The 18145-nt window shown below is 39.9% G+C and overlaps 1 protein-coding gene across 12 annotated transcripts in view; it reads right to left on the reverse strand.

Annotated features, from left to right (window-relative positions):
• Rab3-GEF (Rab3 GDP-GTP exchange factor) overlaps nucleotides 1-18145 on the reverse strand; it is a 973693-nt gene that overhangs the window by 767465 nt on the left and 188083 nt on the right. The window lies entirely within an intron of this gene.

Below are 18145 nucleotides of genomic sequence, written 5' to 3' on the forward strand. Positions count from 1 at the left end.
CCACCTGGCTACGGAGGCGCCTCGAGTTCTGTGATTGGGTGATTATTGTGAAGGCATTTTCTTTCTGATTATTTTGTGTCATCGAGGAAGGGGATGCGTAACTTAGTTAGGGTGTTTATCACGCCCATCCTGCTGTTTTAAAATTGGAAAACAAGTTCTCCAATTTAAAAATAGTGGCGGAAAAACACCCTAGGCATATCAACCTAGGAGGACAGTGGGTGGAGAAAGCAATGAGTGGCACCTGCCAATCACTACTTTTTGTTTCTGTACATTTGTTGAAATATGGACTAGAACCCAAGAGCTGATGTTTTACCAAATTGTTTGTCAATGTCGTATACAGTTTCTAAAATTCAATTTTTTAAGTTGGTAGGCAAAAGAAAAATGAATATCCAGCAAATCGAGCATTGTTCCATAATCAAATATTTTGATAAAAAAAAAAAAAATGAATGGAGTGTCTGGTGAAGTATCACCCAGTTATGCTACTGCTGCAAGATGGTCAGCAAAGTTCACAAGAGGATGGGTAGATTTTCATCTCATATGATGACTGGTGATGAATTAACAAAATGGCAAGCAATGGGGTGAAGAATGAAAACTTCCTGTATAGAAAAGTTCTTCCAGTAATTGAGTCTTGTGACTGGTCTGTTCCTCTGATGAGCAAGTCTCTCTCTCTCTCTCTCTCTCTCCTGTGCAATTTGTTCAAGTTCTTGAAGACCTAAGTTCTGCTCCATCTAGCAACATCTCAATGAAGGTATTTTTTGGTTTTTTCCTAGGGCGTTTTCCCTCAATAATCCCCTCCGTGGCATCCAGGAGCAAACCACCATGTCGAAACATGTGTTCCACCCATTTGAGTCTGGTTAAGCTAATTCTTTCCATTAATTTTCTTTATTCTTGAATGAATTAACAAAATAATGCCTTAATACTTCCTTATTTGACACTTTTTCTGTCCATTTAATTTTTCCATCTTGTGCCAGCACCACATCTCAAAAGCTTTGAGTCTCTTTTTGTCTCTCTTCGTAAGAATTCACATCTCAGCAACATATAACACCGACAAGCTGTATGTCATTATTAGCTTCTTCCTAATTTCCTGTGACATCTTCTTCTGTGTTACCAATGACAGTTTTTTTCTTGAAGGATTGTTTTGCCATTGCAATTCTGGTTAGGATCTCTGTTTGACACGAAGTGTCCTATGAAAACATCTGCCCCAGATACCTAAAATGATCCACCTACTCTTTCTCCATCAATCTCGATTCGGAAGTGTCCCTCCTACCAATCATCACTGCCTTTGTTTTCTCCACATTTATCCTCATTACATACTTCAGCACTTTCTTATTTAGTCATCCAATCATTTTTTGCAGCGTAGCAAGGCACCCAGCTAGAATGGCCTGATCGTCTGCAAACTTAATAGCTTGTATGATCTTTTCTCCTATTTTTACACTCCACTTCATACTCTCCTTCCTTAATTATCAGTTCAGTAAAAGCATTGAACAATCCAGGTAAAAGTTAGCATCCTTGCCTTACTCCCTTTTTAACTTGAGCTTTTTCTGTCAATTCTCCTCTCACTCTTATCCTTGCATTTTGTCTTCTATATAAGTCATAGATCAGTCCAATAATCTTCTTGCATCCAAATTTCTCAAGCAATGGAAACTTCTCTCCAGATTACTCTATCAAATGGCTTCTCGCAATCCACAAAACACACACAAAAAAGTTTCTTCTCTTGCTATACATTTCCTCTCCCAACACTCTCAAAGTTCTAATAGCATCTCTCATCGATCTGCCTCTGCGAAAGCCACACTGTGAGTGAGTCATCCAGATATTGTTTTTCAATGTTTCTCAATACGGACTTTTAAAACTTTCAGCAGCATCTTGGATGCATGAATGATAAGACATAGTTAGTCTTGGCGTCATCTTTTTGGGTATGGGGATTATGATTGATGTGCAGAATTCCTCTGTCCACCTTTCATCCCTATAGATTATTTTTTTATCAGTTCAAATAAAGATTTCTTAAAAAGAGTTATTAAATATTAGTAAAAACACTCATTAGTGATCATCAAATAGAAAAGTTGAAAACCCAAAATGGTGGGTGAGAAGGGAAAAAGAGCTTTAAATATAATTAAATGTGTCTGCACAATAAATTCTATTAACTGTACATTGTATACTAGATTCAATTATATATTTTAACATCCAATTTAATCATGATGCATATGAATTAATTTCTTTTTATGTGGTGTTTCTTAACCCATCACCAGTAGCACGAAGGATTGGAATGCCTCTAGGTGCTAGGGCCTAAGTGATCCTAATTTTTAAAAAAAATGTATTTTTAATGAATTTTTGAAAATAATACTCCTTTTATTATTATAATTATTATTAGCCATATGGGGCAAGGAAGCCTGAGGCTTATGCTGCACCAGCCAAAAAAAAAATTCCCCAAGTTACCCTGAGAGAAAGAGAGAGAGAGAGAGAGAGAAGTAGAAAGGAATCATCAAGAAAGAGAAGAATGATGATATCCAGCTCAGGACCCTGAGTTTGCCAAGCCCACATTCACCAGATGTGAGCCCCTGGGGTTAGTCCAATTTCTGCATGCAACTGGACACCAGCCTGTCAATAACATCAGCACTATTGTGTGAAACAAAGCATTAGCATTAGCAGAGGCACGTGATGCAAGAAAGCAAGCTTATACAGCATCAGCCAAAAAAAAAATTAAAAAAAAAAAAAAAACCTTCCCATTTCACCCATCCATTCACTCCAATGTTTGTCTAGTTCTGCCTCGAACTTATTTAAGTTGTCAACCTCCACTAGCACAGATGAAAGTCTGTTCCCATAATCAACCACCCACTGCAAAGGCAAATTTTCCACACATCTATTCTACAACTGTCTTTCCTCAATTTGAATTTATGTCCCTTCAGGTGAGTAATCTGAGCAAGTGATAGAATGCCATCAGCACTGAGCTTGCTCAAACCATTCAAGGAGGCCTTATACACCTCAAACATTTCGATACCTTTCGGCGAGTCTGCTGACGAGGCTACTAGAGACGGTCGTTTTCAAAGCCGCTAAGTGGATTTTTGTTAATTATTGATTTGAAATTATTGTTTTTCTAAAACTTTTGATTTAAATTTAGTAGTATAACATTATTTTGTGATTTTCTGATTAATTTGGTGTATTTATTCTTTGGTGTATTTATTTATTTATTGGGACCTCTTTTGTTTATTCTTTACTCGGCCTTGTAATTGCATAAAAGTATCGGTAAAGGTTTCCACGTGTTACAACTCCGCTAACCGTTCGTAATTTTCCCGCCTTTGTGATACGATATACCGTACTAGATAGCGTTAGTTGAACTTCGTTAGCAGTTAAATTGTACGTTTAAATAAATACATATAACGACTTAGATTACAAACGTAATATAATTAATTTTATTTAACATAATTAATTATACATATAACCACTTAGGTTACGTAACATAAATAATTAGTAAAAACAAATAATTAATACATAACTTGATACGAAAGTTATATAAAGGGATTTCGCAGATAACACTCGTTACTGAAACATAAATATAGCGTTATAACTGTGTTTGGATACAAGTTTAGGATTTAATTTTGTACAGAAATTGAAATTTTATTGAAAGTAAATCTAAATCATGACTCAAACCAGAGCAGCAAAGCAAAGGGCTCAAGCTAATGGGAATGCTGTGGCCCAGGGGAGAACTGAGGGGGGCAGTTGTCCTCTGAATCACAGCCTTGTAAGATGCACTATTTGCTTGATGTTTGCGGAGCAGTCAAGTATGGGACATGATACTGCCATGGGGGATGTCTTTGTGTGTGTGCGATGCAAGGACTGTAAGGAGATAAGGCGACAACTCAGCGTTGTTATGGGCCTATATGAGAGCTTGAAGGATAGGGTGGATGCCCTCGAAGGATTACAAGTGAGGGGCCCATCAAGCTCTCAGCTGCCCACACCAATGCCAGAGCTTGCACTTGGTCATCGCGGAACACAGCGGCAACCCCCAAGGCAGAATGCGCTGGTCCCAAAGGAACTAGTAGTTGTTGGTGACTCTATTGTCAGGGAAACGGGAAACATGCTTTGTAAAAAGGATAGGTGGAATAGGACCAGGGTATGTCTGCCAGGGGCAAAAGTTGATGACGTTGTAGAGCGGATATCATCTTTTAAGGGCACAAAAGGTGATATAGTTGTACACGTTGGCACTAATGACATTAAGAGTAGGAGACCGGCGGAATTACTTGACAAGTACAGGTCACTGATGAAAAAAAGCCGTGAATTAGGGTTGAAATTGAAAGTGTCTGCAATTCTGCCCAGACACGATAGGAGGGAGTATATGATGAGAGCCCTGTCAATCAATTCGGCCCTGGAAAGATTGTGCAGGGCTCAAGGGGTAGAATTTTTTTCAGCCTGGTCTGTACTTGTTAACAGGAGAGACTGCTTCTACAGGGATGGGATACACTTAAATAGAAAGGGTGCAAGAATGTTTGCTGATGCTATCGAGGCAATGTTAGGTGGGTCGGAAAACTGCTAGATTGGGGGGATACAAGGACTAATAGATTAACAGTAGCCACTGGCAGAGGTGAAAGTGATTCTTGCACTGCTTCTATTGGAATGAGCCGCAGCCTGGAAAATAAGATGCAGGATATTTCAGAGACTGCTGGGAATCATTGGGGTACAAGTAAACACATGGGTTGTGTTAGGGTAGCTAAGAAAAAGAACAGGTGCATGTATACTTGTGTGTACACCAATGCTAGGAGTTTAGTAAATAAATTTGATGAATTTGAGGTATTGCTCAAAACATCAAAGGCAGATATTGTGGGGATTTCAGAGACGTGGTGTCACACAGATATAAGAAATGCAGAACTGGAATTTGGGGAGTACAATGTGTACAGAAAGGATAGACAGGATAGGAAGGGAGGAGGGGTTATGCTATTAATTAAGAAACACATAAAATCCAAGGAAGTGAAGCCAGTCGACATCGCTGGACAGTGCAGTGTCGAGTCAGTTTGGTGTGACATAAGCATTGGGAGATCAAAATTGAGAGTAGGAGTGTGCTATAGGCCTAATGACTCTGATGAGTATAATAAGAAACTGTTCGGAGAAATAGAGTGGGCCAGTAAATCAGAGAGTCTTATAATGGGGGATTTTAATTTCCCAGATATTGACTGGAATTTGGGGGCTGGTCACTCACACAGTAGCAAGGCTTTTGTGGATTTATTGGATGATTGTTTTCTACATCAGCATGTTCGGGAGGCAACTAGAGGGAGTAATACTCTTGATTTGATTATCAGTAGTGATTCTTCATGCATTAAGAATCTGCAGATAAATGAACCACTTGGTGGCAGTGATCACAGTGTGCTGAAGTGGGAGTTACTCAAAGAGGTAACTACCATTAGGGGTAAAGGGAAGGGGTATTGCTTTCGTAAAGGCGACTACAATGGACTGAGACAGTATTTAAATTCTATACAGTGGGATCAACTGATGATATTGCCAACAGCAAATTCAAAATGGGAAGCATTCAAAGAACTTATCGTGGAAGCTACTAGGCTTTACATACCAACTAAGAAATATTGTTCAAGGTTTAGGCCTAAATGGTTGTCAGATGAACTAATGAGGCATATGGCAGAGAAGAAAAATGCATGGGATACATACAAATTAACACGTGACACGGATGCCTATGATAGATACAAGTTGATCTGTAACCAAGTTACAAAGGAGGTTAGGCAGGCGAAGGCAGATTACGAGAGATCCTTGGCAAGGGATGCGAAGAAAAACAGCAAAGAGTTCTTTACTTATGTAAACTCTAGAAGGAAGGGGATGAATCAGATTGGTCCACTTGAGATCGATGGGTCAACTGTTGATGACCCTGCTCGGGTAGCTAACAAACTAAATGAATATTTTGCATCGACATTCACACATGAGGAGTTATTCAGCGAGGGGAATGCCAGAGGTGTATTCAACTCTAGCAGTAAGCTAGAGAATCTTGTAATAACTGAGAGCAAAGTGGAGGAGAAATTGTTGAAGATAAACACAAGAAAGGCACCTGGGGTGGATGGGATCTATCCAGTTATATTAAAGGAGGCAGCAAAGGAGGTAAGCAAACCCTTAGCCATAATTATGAGAGCTTCCTTGGACTCAGGGGAGGTACCCATTGACTGGAGATGTGCAAATGTGACCCCAATTCACAAAGGGGGATCAAAGGCTGACACAAGTAATTATAGACCTGTGAGTTTAACTTCTGTTCCCGGAAAATTAAAGGAGGCACTGGTGAAAGAAGCACTGCAGGATCATCTAGACAAGACTTCAGTTATAGCTAGGACACAGCATGGTTTTGTTAAGGGGAAGTCTTGCCTGACCAATTTGATTGGATACTATGATGCAGTCACAAAAGAACTGGATGCAGGGAATAACTTTGATATTATATACTTGGATCTTAGAAAGGCTTTTGATACTGTTGCACATGGAAGACTGCTGCACAAATTGGAGCAGTGTGGCATTGGAGGCAAGTTGCTGCTATGGATAAAGGGGTGGTTGAGGGGGAGAAGACAGAGAGTGGTAATCAATGGACACTGCTCATCGTGGACTAATGTTATTAGTGGAGTCCCTCAGGGTTCAGTATTGGGGCCTTTATTGTTTTCTGTATTTATAAATGATATTGATGATGGTATATCAGGCTTAATGTCCAAGTTTGCAGACGATACGAAGGTTGGCAGGGTTGTCAAGGACACTACTGACACTATGCTGCTGCAACAGGATTTGGAAAGGTTGAGCAGATGGGTTTCGAGGTGGCAAATGAAGTTTATCATTGACAAATGTAAAGTACTACATATGGGAAACAGCAACCCCAGAGCAACGTATCAACTCTGTGGTACTACACTGACAGTGGTAGAGAATGAAAGGGACCTGGGGGTGGTGGTGCAGGCAGATATGAAGTTCTCTGAGCAGTGCAGACGAGCTGCAAGAGTAGCTCATGGTGTATTGTCAATGATATATAGGAATTTTTCTAGCAGGGATAAGGAGGTGATTATTCCCTTGTATAAGGCAATGGTCAGGCCACACCTAGAGTACTGTATACAGGCCTGGAGGCCTCATTTCAGGAAGGATGTAGAGCTGCTGGAACGAGTACAGAGAAGGGCAACTAGATTGGTGAATGGGACAAAGGGGTTCTCTTACGAAGAAAGGCTTAAGTTTTGCAAATTACAGTGTCTGGAAACTAGGCACCAGCGGGGTGATCTGATAGAGGTGTACAAAGCCTTGAATGGTTTGAGCATGCTCAATGCTGATGGGATTCTTCCTCTAGCTCAGAAAAATCACCTGAGAGGGCATAAATTCAAATTGAGGAAAGACAGATGTAGGATAGATGTGCGGAAATTTGCCTTTAGCCAGCGGGTGGTTGGTGGGTGGAACAGACTTCCATCCCTTGTCGTGGAAGTTGATAGCCTAAATAAGTTTAAGGCTCAGCTGGACAGGTATTTCGAACGAACAGAGGGGTGAAGTGGAAGTGGTTATTTTTATTTATTTATGTTACTTTTTTTTTTTTTTTTTTTTTTTGGCTGATGCTGCATAAGCTTGCTTTCTTGCATCAAATGCCTCTACTAATGCTAATGCTAATGCTAATGCTAACAGATCACCTCAAAGGTGCCTAGTCTCCAGACACTGCAATTTGCAGAACTTAGCCTTTCTTGGTTACAGCAACCCTTGTTCCATTCACCAATCTCATTGCCCTTCTCTGTACGCGTTTCAGCAGCTCTACATTCTTCCTAAAATGAGGCCTCCAGACCTGTATGCAGTACTCAAGGTGTGGCCTGACCATTGCCTTATACTTCCTTTGTGACTTGATTACAAACTTTATTACGTCTGCCTAATCTCCTTTGTGACTTGATTACAGACCAGTTTATATATATCATAGGCTTCTAGTCACCTGATAATTTATACATATCCCATGCATTTTTCTTCTCTGCCACGAGTCTCATTAGTTCATCTGCCATCCATTTAGGCCTAAACCTTGAAGAGTATTTCTTAATTGGTATGAAAATCCTAGTAGCTTCCACAATTAGAATTTGCTGCTGGTAACACATCACTTGGTCCCGCTGTATACAATTTAAAAACTGTCTGAGACCACTGTAGACACCTTTACGAAAGCAAAAACCCTTCCTTTACCCCTGATTGTAGTTACTTTATTATTATTAGCCATATGGTGCAAGGAAGCCTGAGACTTATGCTGCACCAGCCAAAAAAAAAAAAAAAAAAGTTACCCTGAGAGAGAGAGAGAGAGAGAGAGAGAGAGAGATCTACGAGTAAATCCCACATCAGCACACTGTGATCACTGCCACCTAGTGGTTCCTTTATCTACAGATTCTTAATGTATGAAGAATCACTGCTGATAATCAGATCAAAAGTGCACGTCAAGATTTGGATTCCATATGATGATTCAATGTCAAATGGCTCAAAGCCAGAGGGCATGTCCATAACCCAGGGGCTTGCATATGGTGAGTATGGGCTTGGCACACCCAGGGTCCTGAGCTGGATATCATCATTCTTCTCTCTCTCTTGGCAATTCCTTTCTACTTTTGAGTCTCTCTCTCTCAGTAACTAGAGAATTTTTTTTTTTTTTTGGCTGGTGCAGCATAAGCCTCGGCTTCCTTGCACCATGTAGCTAATAATAATAAATCAGCTTAATGTCAATAATTGTTTTCTTGTGTGGCATGTAGTTTATCAAAAGATTTCCTTCCATATCCCAAAAAATAGTGGCCATGATCTTCCCAGCAGAGATTGAGTCCTGAATTATAGTGATCCATGGTGTTTCCATTGCTTGAAGTCCTCTTTTTTTCTAGATTCCGGTGGTGAATCTACATTTCACCAACAGTTACAATTCTTGAAAGGAACCCTTGGGATCTGCATTATGCACGTGCAAATTTTCCTAATCAAATTTGAGTCTTGGAATGTTTCTGAGGAGGTACAAGCATTTTTGGCACCCAGCATGAACATGGCCAAGTGTTTGTGAAGGATGGTCAGATATTATGCAGTTTCTTCCATATCTTATGCTATGATTTCGTGGCACACATGATACTCATACAGTGATTGTACAAGAAGTAGTTAAACATGAATGAAGTCTGGAGGGTGTGCCAGGAATACTATATATGCTAACTAATTCCACTGTTGGCAAAACTCAATCAGTTGCTTCCTAAGTATGATATAAAGTTAAGGTTACTAAATATCTCCAGTTTCTGGGGGCAGTCAATCAACAGAACTGTCCCCAAAAACTAATGGATAAGAAAAAAGGAAGTTTCCTGCAGTGAAATGGGACACTGAAACAAACTATGATCTAATGTAGTATACTACTGTCTGCCTATTTTGACTGGGATTTCATGGGATTCAAAGCTAAGTACTAGTAACAAATGTAATTTTGTCTGTAGTGCCATTTGGCCTGCCTTCTTTAAAATCTTGATTTCACAAGTTTTAGAGGTTGTACTAGTCATAAATGTGAAAACCAGGTGTAGGAAACAAGGAAACAGAGAAATTTATTTTGGTGGGAGCATACAGAATGAGATACTATTCCCTTTTTCTGAGCAGGTGTCCACTTTCACAACCATTATCACCACTAGCTGTATTTGGTCGTTATGAAAATTGGGAATAATACAGTACAGTTCCTTGTGTCATGCAGACTGCTTACATTAAGAACCAGAAAGTCTGGATTTTTAACATGATTTGGATGTGAATGTATCAGTCAGTACAATAACAGATTACAACTAAATACTGGCTATTGTAGATCCCTGTCTGTGATTGTTATACTGTAGAGTCTCATGGTTCCTTGTGCAACAATCGGTGCACCCAACATAGATTGGATGTGTGCTCAAAGTCCAAATAGTTTGGACAATACGGGCAGTCCCTTCCCTGTGCTGTGTATGGATATGGTACATCACCCTTACCTTGAAAACAAGTTCAAATTTGACATCTTATTTCTGAGTATTATATTCCTGAAGTGAATATAACAAGAAGCTTCCCAGAACTTAAAATCAGTACTGGAGGTTAATAATGCACTAACTACAGTCATCTGTATCCATTGACAAGGTCTAGAATATGATATAGTGATATCTTATCTCTGAGAATTACATTCCTGATCTGGACAGACATCAGAGAAACTAACCTTATTTTTTTTCACTGGCTTTTATCTGTATGATATCAGGTGGCCCTGGCCATCTTTTGGCAACTCCACTGTATTTAGATCATTATTATCTAAATCAGTTACCATAAAAGTCTGTAGCTTTTAATTAAATCAAAATTAACTAAATTGATTATTAAAAAGCTGTAGCTATTAACCAAAACCTTGTAGCTTTTGGTTAATAATTTAATAGTTATTGCGAATTATTTATAGAAAGAACTTATAGTACTGATTAATTTCATCATTAAATTTTAGCAAGAGCTTAGGTTTTTTACAGTACTTAATCCATATGGTTCAAAGACATGGAATTTAAGTGAAAGGTAAGTTAAATTAAAAATGTCACAAGAAAAAAAAATTAAAAATGTCACAAGGAAAAAAAAAAAAAAAAGAGTACACTTCTCTTTACTTATGTCATACATGATTAAAACTGTAATGTGAACTGAGTAACCAAGAGCCTTAACGAAAGGCTTTCATAAAACAGTCAGTTGAGATAACTGACTTTCTAGAAATAACTAACTAACTGATGACGTTTTATGAAAGCCTTCCATTAAGACTTACTCAGTTCACATTACAGTTTTAATCACGTATGGCAACTTAAGTAAAGAGAAGTGCACTACTTTTTTCCTTGGGGCATTTTTAATTTAACTTAACTTTCACTTAAATACCATATCTTTGAACCATACAGATTAATTAAGAGGCGAGTACTGTAAAAATCATAAGCTATTGCCAAAATAATGGTTTAATAATTATTTTAACAGTATTGGCAAAATGATATAAGGATGCAAGCTTATATAAAAAATGACAGGATATAACGCTACTGAATGTACTTTCTTGCATCAGCCTTCCCGCCCAAACAAAAAAAATTACCCATTTCATTTATCTGTCCATTCTAATAATTTGTCTGATCTATCAAATTTATTCAAATTACCATTTACATATTACCAGATGGAAGTTTGTTCTGACATTCCCTTGTTCATGTATCACAAAAGAGGATGGCAGAAGGATTTAGTTTACTCAATTCAGTTATATAGCCTTAAATACTTCAATCAGATCATCTTGCAGATTCCTAGTTTCCCAGATGCTGCAATTTACAGACCAAGCCTGTTTTGGTAAGAAAACCATTTTATGTCCCTGACCAACCTTGTTGTTCTTCTCTGCACCTGTTCCAACGGATTCACATCGATTCTAAAATGAAGCTTTCAGACTACATGCAGTACTCAAGATAGTGCCTAGCCACTGCCTTATACAACAGAATAATCACCACTTTGTCCCTGCTGGCAAAATTCCTGTGTGCCACTGATGACAGGGCCCCATCAGGACAGCTCATGGGGATTCACACATTGTGGATCCATGGTATACTTATTTTATAAATACTGTAATCTCTACTATTTTTTTCCATTTACAGTAAGCTGACTTTCAGCTATCCACCATCTTCTAATAAAAATAATAAAGTTAGCATTAGCATTAGCATTAGTAGAGGCATTTGATGCAAGAAAGCAAGCTTATGCAGCATCAGCCAAAAAAAAAAAAAAAAAAAACCCACTTCCACTTCACCCCTCTGTTCGTTCAAAATACCTGTCCAGCTGAGCCTTAAACTTATTTAGGCTATCAACCTCCACCACAAGGGATGGAAGTCTGTTCCACCAACCAACCACCCGCTGGCTAAAGGCAAATTTCCGCACGTCTATCCTACATCTGTCTTTCCTCAATTTGAATTTATGCCCTCTCAGGTGATTTTTCTGAGCTAGAGGAAGAATCCCATCAGCATTGAGCATGCTTAAACCATTCAAGGCTTTATACACCTCTATCAGATCACCTCGCTGGTGCCTAGTCTCAAGACACTGTAATTTGCAAAACTTAAGCCTTCCTTCTTAAGAGCACCCCTTTGTTCCATTCACTAATCTTGTTGCCCTTCTCTGTACTCGTTCCAGCAGCTCTACATCCTTCTTGAAATGAGGCCTCCAGACCTGTATACAGTACTCTAGGTGTGGCCTGACCATTGCCTTATACAATGGAATAATCACCTCCTTATCCCTGCTGGAAAAATTCCTGTATATCATTGACAATACTCCATGAGCTACTCTTGCAGCCCGTCTGCACTGCTCAGAGAACTTCATATCTGCCTGCACAACCACCCCCAAGTCCCTTTCATTCTCTACCACTGTCAGTGTAGTACCACAGAGTTGATACCTTGCTTTGGGGTTGCTGTTTCCCATGTGTAGTACTTTACATTTGTCAATGTTAAACTTCATTTGCCACCTCTCAGCCCATCTGCTCAACCTTTCCAGATCCTGTTGCAGCAGCATAGTGTCAGTAATGTCCTTGACAACCCTGCCAACCTTTGTATCGTCTGCAAACTTGGACATTAAGCTTGATATACCATCATCAATATCATTTATAAATACAGAAAACAATAATGGACCCAACACTGAGCCCTGAGGGACTCCACTAATAACATTAGTCCACGATGAGCAGTGTCCATTGATTACCACTCTCTGTCTTCTCCCCCTCAACCACCCCTTTATCCATAGCAGCAATTTGCCTCCAATGTCACACTGCTCCAATTTGTGTAGCAGTCTTCCATGTGCAACAGTATCAAAAGCCTTTCTAAGATCCAAGTATATAATATCAAAGTTATTCCCTGCATCCAGTTCTTTTGTGACTGCATCATAGTATCCAATCAAGTTGGTCAGGCAAGACTTCCCCTTAACAAAACCATGCTGTGTCTGAGCTATAACTGAAGTCTTGTCTAAATGATCCTGCAGTGCTTCTTTAACCAGTGCCTCCATTAATTTTCCTGGCACAGAAGTTAAGCTCACAGGTCTATAATTACTTGTGTCAGCCTTTGATCCTCCTTTGTGAATTGGGGTCACATTTGCACATTTCCAGTCTATGGGTACCTCCCCTGAGTCCAAGGAAGCTCTCATAATTATGGCTAAGGGTTTGCTTACTTCCTTTGCTGCCTCCTTTAATATAACTGGATAGATCCCATCCACCCCGGGTGCCTTTCTTGTGTTTATCTTCAACAGTTTCTCCTCCACTTTACTCCCAGTTATTTCAAGATTCTGTAGCTTACTGCTAGAGTTGAATACACCTCTGGCATTCCCCTTGCTGAAAAATCCTCATGTGTGAATGTCGATGCAAAATATTCATTTAGTTTCTTAGCTACCTGAGCAGGATCATCAACAGTTGACCCATCAATATCAAGTGGACCAAACTGATTCATCCCCTTCCTTCTAGAGTTTACATAAGTAAAGAACTCTTTGCTGTTTTTCTTTGCATCCCTTGCCAAGGATTTCTCGTAATCTGCCTTCGCCTGCCTAACCTCCTTTGTAACTTGGTTGCATATCAACTTGTATCTATCATAGGCTTCTGTGTCATGTGTTAATTTGTAAGTATCCCATGCATTTTTCTTCTCTGCCATATGCCTCATTAGTTCATCTGACATCCATTTTGGCCTAAACCTTGAACAATATTTCTTAGTTGGTATGTAAAGCCTAGTAGCTTCCAAGATAAGTTCCTTGAATGCTTCCCATTTTGAAATTGCTGTTGGTAACATCATCAGTTGGTCCCACTGTATAGAATTTAAATACTGTCTCAGTCCATCATAGTCGCCTTTACGGAAGCAATAACCCTTCCCTTTACTCCTAATGGTAGTTACCTCTTTGAGTAAATCCCACTTCAGCACATTGTGATCACTGCCACCTAGTGGTTCATTTTTCTGCAGATTCTTAATGCATGAAGAATCACTGCTGATAATCAAATCAAGAGTATTACTCCCTCTAGTTGCCTCACGAACATGCTGATGTAGAAAACAATCATCCAATAAATCCACAAAAGCCCTGCTAGTGTGTGAGTAACCAGCCCCCAAATTCCAGTCAATATCTGGGAAATTAAAATCTCCCATTATAAGACTCTCTGATTTTCTGGCCCACTCTATTTCCCTGTACAGTTCCTTATTATACTCATCAGAGTCATTAGGCCTATAGCACACTCCTACTCTCAATTTTGATCTCCCAATGCTTATGTCGCACCAAACTGACTCAACACTGCACTGTCCAGCGATGTCGACTGGCTTCACTTCCTTGGTTTTTATGTGTTTCTTAACTAATAGCATAACCCCTCCCCCCTTCCTATCCTGTCTATCCTTTCTGTAGACGTTGTACTCCCCAAATTGCAGTTCTGCATCCCTTATATCTGTGTGACACCACGTCTCTGATATCCCAACAATATCTGCCTTTGATGTTTTGAGCAATACCTCAAATTCATCAAATTTATTTACTAAACTCCTAGCATTGGTGTACACACAAGTATACCTGCACCTGTTTCTATTCTTAGCTACCCTAACACAACCCATGTGTTTACTTGTACCGCAATGGCTCCCAGCAGTCTCTGAAATACCATGCATCTTGTTTTTCAGGCTTCTGCTCATTCTAATAGAAGCAGTGCAAGAATCTCTTTCACCTCTGCCAGTGGCTACTGTCAATCTATTGGTCTTTGTCTCCCCCCAAGCTAGCAGTTTTCCGACCCACCTAACACTGCCTCGATAGCATCAGAAAATATTCTTGCACCCTTTCTATTTAAGTGTATCCCATCCCTGTAGCAGCAATCTCTCCTGTTAACAAGTACAGTCCAGGCTGAAAAAAATTCTACCCCTTGAGCCTTGCACAATCTTTCCAGGGCCGAATTGATCGACAAGTTGAAATAAAAGATAGTGAAAAAACGTTTTAAAAAAATGGTCCTGCATGGTTATTCAAGGTTTTATTGTACTCTAAAAATAATAATGTTTCCAACTGGATGATTTTAATTTAGTCTACATTATATACACTAAGTGATCCCTGAATTATGACCACCCCTATGAAAACTGAATGCGACCTATTGACCATGTGAGGTAGGAGAGTGCGGAGTTAGTTGACCTACTTGGCATAGAGAAGGTGTCACTGGTTCGGTAGGTAGTAAAATTCCAAGCGTGATGGGTAAAAGGAAGGATTTATCAGACTTTGATAAAGACCAGATTGTGGGTGCTCGACGAGCTGGTGCCTCGATTTCTCAAGCGGCTGAACTGGTGCGGTGTTCGAGAGCCGCCATAGTTAAAAAGTGTAACAGGACTGGCATTAAAATGGTCAAGCAATGACCCAACAGCAAAACTGCAAAGGTCAGAGAAAGGTTGATGTTAGAGGTGAGCGCCGGGTCCGACCACTCGTACAGGCGAACAACTGTTGAAGAGTTGACTACCCAATACAACATGGGCCAACCCGGAACAATATCTGGCACGACCATGCATTGCACACTCGCACGTATGGGCTATACCAGCAGACGACCCCTACAGCATCCTCTCCTAACCAAGGTTCATTGGCGTAAAAGACTCGCCTGATGCAAAGAGCATGCAAGTTGGACGTTAGAAGACTGGAAGGTGTGCTGGTCGGAGGAGTCACGTTATTTACTCCACGCCATGGATAGTCATGTACGGATTTGGCATCAACAACATGAGGCTCTTCATCCATTATGCATGGTATCAAAAGTGCAGACCAGTGGAGGCAATTTTATGGTGTGGGGCATGTTTCACTGGCAGGAACTTGGACCCCTGGTGCATGTGGAACAACGTATCAGTGGTCTCACCTATCATCAACTGCCTGTTGACTGTGTACACCCAATGTTACACTTTTCCCAAATGGCAATGGTGTCTTCCAAGATGACAATGCGTCGAGCCACCAGGCACTTGTTTTGCAGGAATGGTTCTGACTTCCAGTATATTGACTGGCCCCCAAACTCCCCTGATATCAATCCCTTATAGCACTTGTGGGACACTATAGAAAGGCATATCAGGCGTCTGGATACACCAATCACCTCCATACCTGCATTGTTATTATTATTATTATTAGCTACATGGTGCAAGGAAGCTTGAGGCTTATGCTACACCAGCCAAAAAAAAAAAAAATTCCCGAGTTACCATGAGAGAGAGAGAGAGAGAGAGAGAGAGAGAGAATCAAAAGTAGAAGGGAATCACCACAAAAGAGAAGAATGATGATATCCAGCTCAGGACCCTAGGTATGCCAAGCCCATACTCACCAGATGTGAGCCCCTGGGATTGACCGCATTACACACAGCTTGGTTAGCCACACCTCCCGAATGCTTCCGACATCTTGTTGAATCAATGCCACGTCGGATAGCTGCTGTACTTTTTTCTTTTTGTTAGTTGTTGGCGCATCGGCTTCTGTGCCCATATTGCACCTCCCAAAGTTTTTTGCATTTTCTACTCTGATCCAAGCCCAAGGCGGGATTCGAACCCGTGACCTTTAGGTTGCCAGGCAGGCACTTTAGCCCAGTCGGCGCTGTACTGAGGGCAAAAGGACCTATGAAGTATTAGGTAGGTGGTCGTAATTCAGTGGTCACTCAGTGTATATTCTCTCTCTCTCTCTCTCTCTCTCTCTCTCTCTCTCAATTCCCCCCCCCACCCTATGCATGATCCTAGTTGTATCACTGTTTGTGATGTTCCTCTTCTGTTAAAAAGATTTTAACAGAAGAGGAACATCAGAAGTAGTGGAATAAGTCTTAAAGGGCCGCTTTGGATGTCGGCAGGATGAGATCATTTAACTACATCCCTGATTGAAGAGGCCTTTAAGAATTGCTCCACCTTGCAAATTCTTACTTATCATGTGTTTTCCTTCTGAAATTTTGGTGGGTAATAATAACCATGTGAACATGCCCGTATCTGCTTCCTCCCCCAGGGTGAGAAGATCATACATATCAAAATATTATCCATGTTATCAGAAGAGAATAACAGTAACGACTACGATATATTTCCGTACAATTTGTATTTTCGAAAGTCCCCAACAGACTAGTTCTATTCACAGCTGGTGCAAGGGTTTCATGTGCCCTAGGCAAGACTTAAAATTAGTACCCCAGCTGTATTCTCTACCATCCACCTGTCTATATATCTATCCATCACTCTGCCTACCAACAAGCTTACCCACCCATTCATCTATAATATTTATCTGCTTGCTGTATATTATTATGGTTTATTGTATGATGTGATAATAACAATACAGTGCATGAATATGACATGGAACATTATCACAAAATAAACTTTTGTCATCCTCCATTTCTCCTCTCTTCCCCTGGTTATCAAATTCATTGGCATGAATCCCGATAATATTATAGTTGTTTTTGGCATCGGACTTTTGGTGGGGAGGTTTGTACTTCTGCACTAGGTTGTAGTTGCTGACTTAAAATATCATTCCTTCTTCCCTGCCTTTTCTAGTAATATTTTTGGAAGCTTTTAATTAAATATCAAAGTGATGTGCCGATAAAGTGACCCCAAATGTCATAAAACCATAAAGAGGATCATGTTGTAAATCAATCTTTTTTTTGAAAATATATTCTTCATATTTGATAATTTTATTTATTTATTTAGAAATACTTATTACCTTATTTAATTTAAATAATTATTTTTTTTAACCACAAAAAAAAGAAAATTACATTTTGTTGGAATGCGCCCCCAGGACCTTTGCGCCCTAGGCGACTGCCTAGGTAACCCTAATGGACGGGCCGGCTCTGATGCCATTCAGAACTCGGAATGGGACAGAGCGCACTGGAATGCCGTTCGGGTTCGTCACACGCATCGGTAATGCCATGTTTGTACTTATTTTAAATTAAAATATAGCGTTCTGTTTCGTACATTTTTTATTTCGACCAATTGTTCCTTCTATTCCATAGATTGCCTTTAAAGAGAGAAAATGTAAGGAGGGATGGATGAATGAATGATTGAAATCTCTGCGACTAGCAATACAAACAAGGGGAAAAAAACAAAAAAAACGAGATGTAACTTTGAAGATGTAACAGTTGTATCTAAACGTAGTGACAATTCTTACGAGTTGAGAGGGGATTGGTGCGGAAAATATAACCGTCCTATTGGCCACCTGAGCCGCTGGGAAAAAATACAAACGTACTACGTATGTACGTACGTGTATATTGCATGTACACAGC

The sequence above is a fragment of the Mastigoproctus giganteus genome, chromosome 10 (genome assembly GCF_048544385.1).
Source record: "Mastigoproctus giganteus isolate SK-2022 chromosome 10, ASM4854438v1, whole genome shotgun sequence".
NCBI lineage: Eukaryota > Metazoa > Arthropoda > Arachnida > Uropygi > Thelyphonidae > Mastigoproctus > Mastigoproctus giganteus.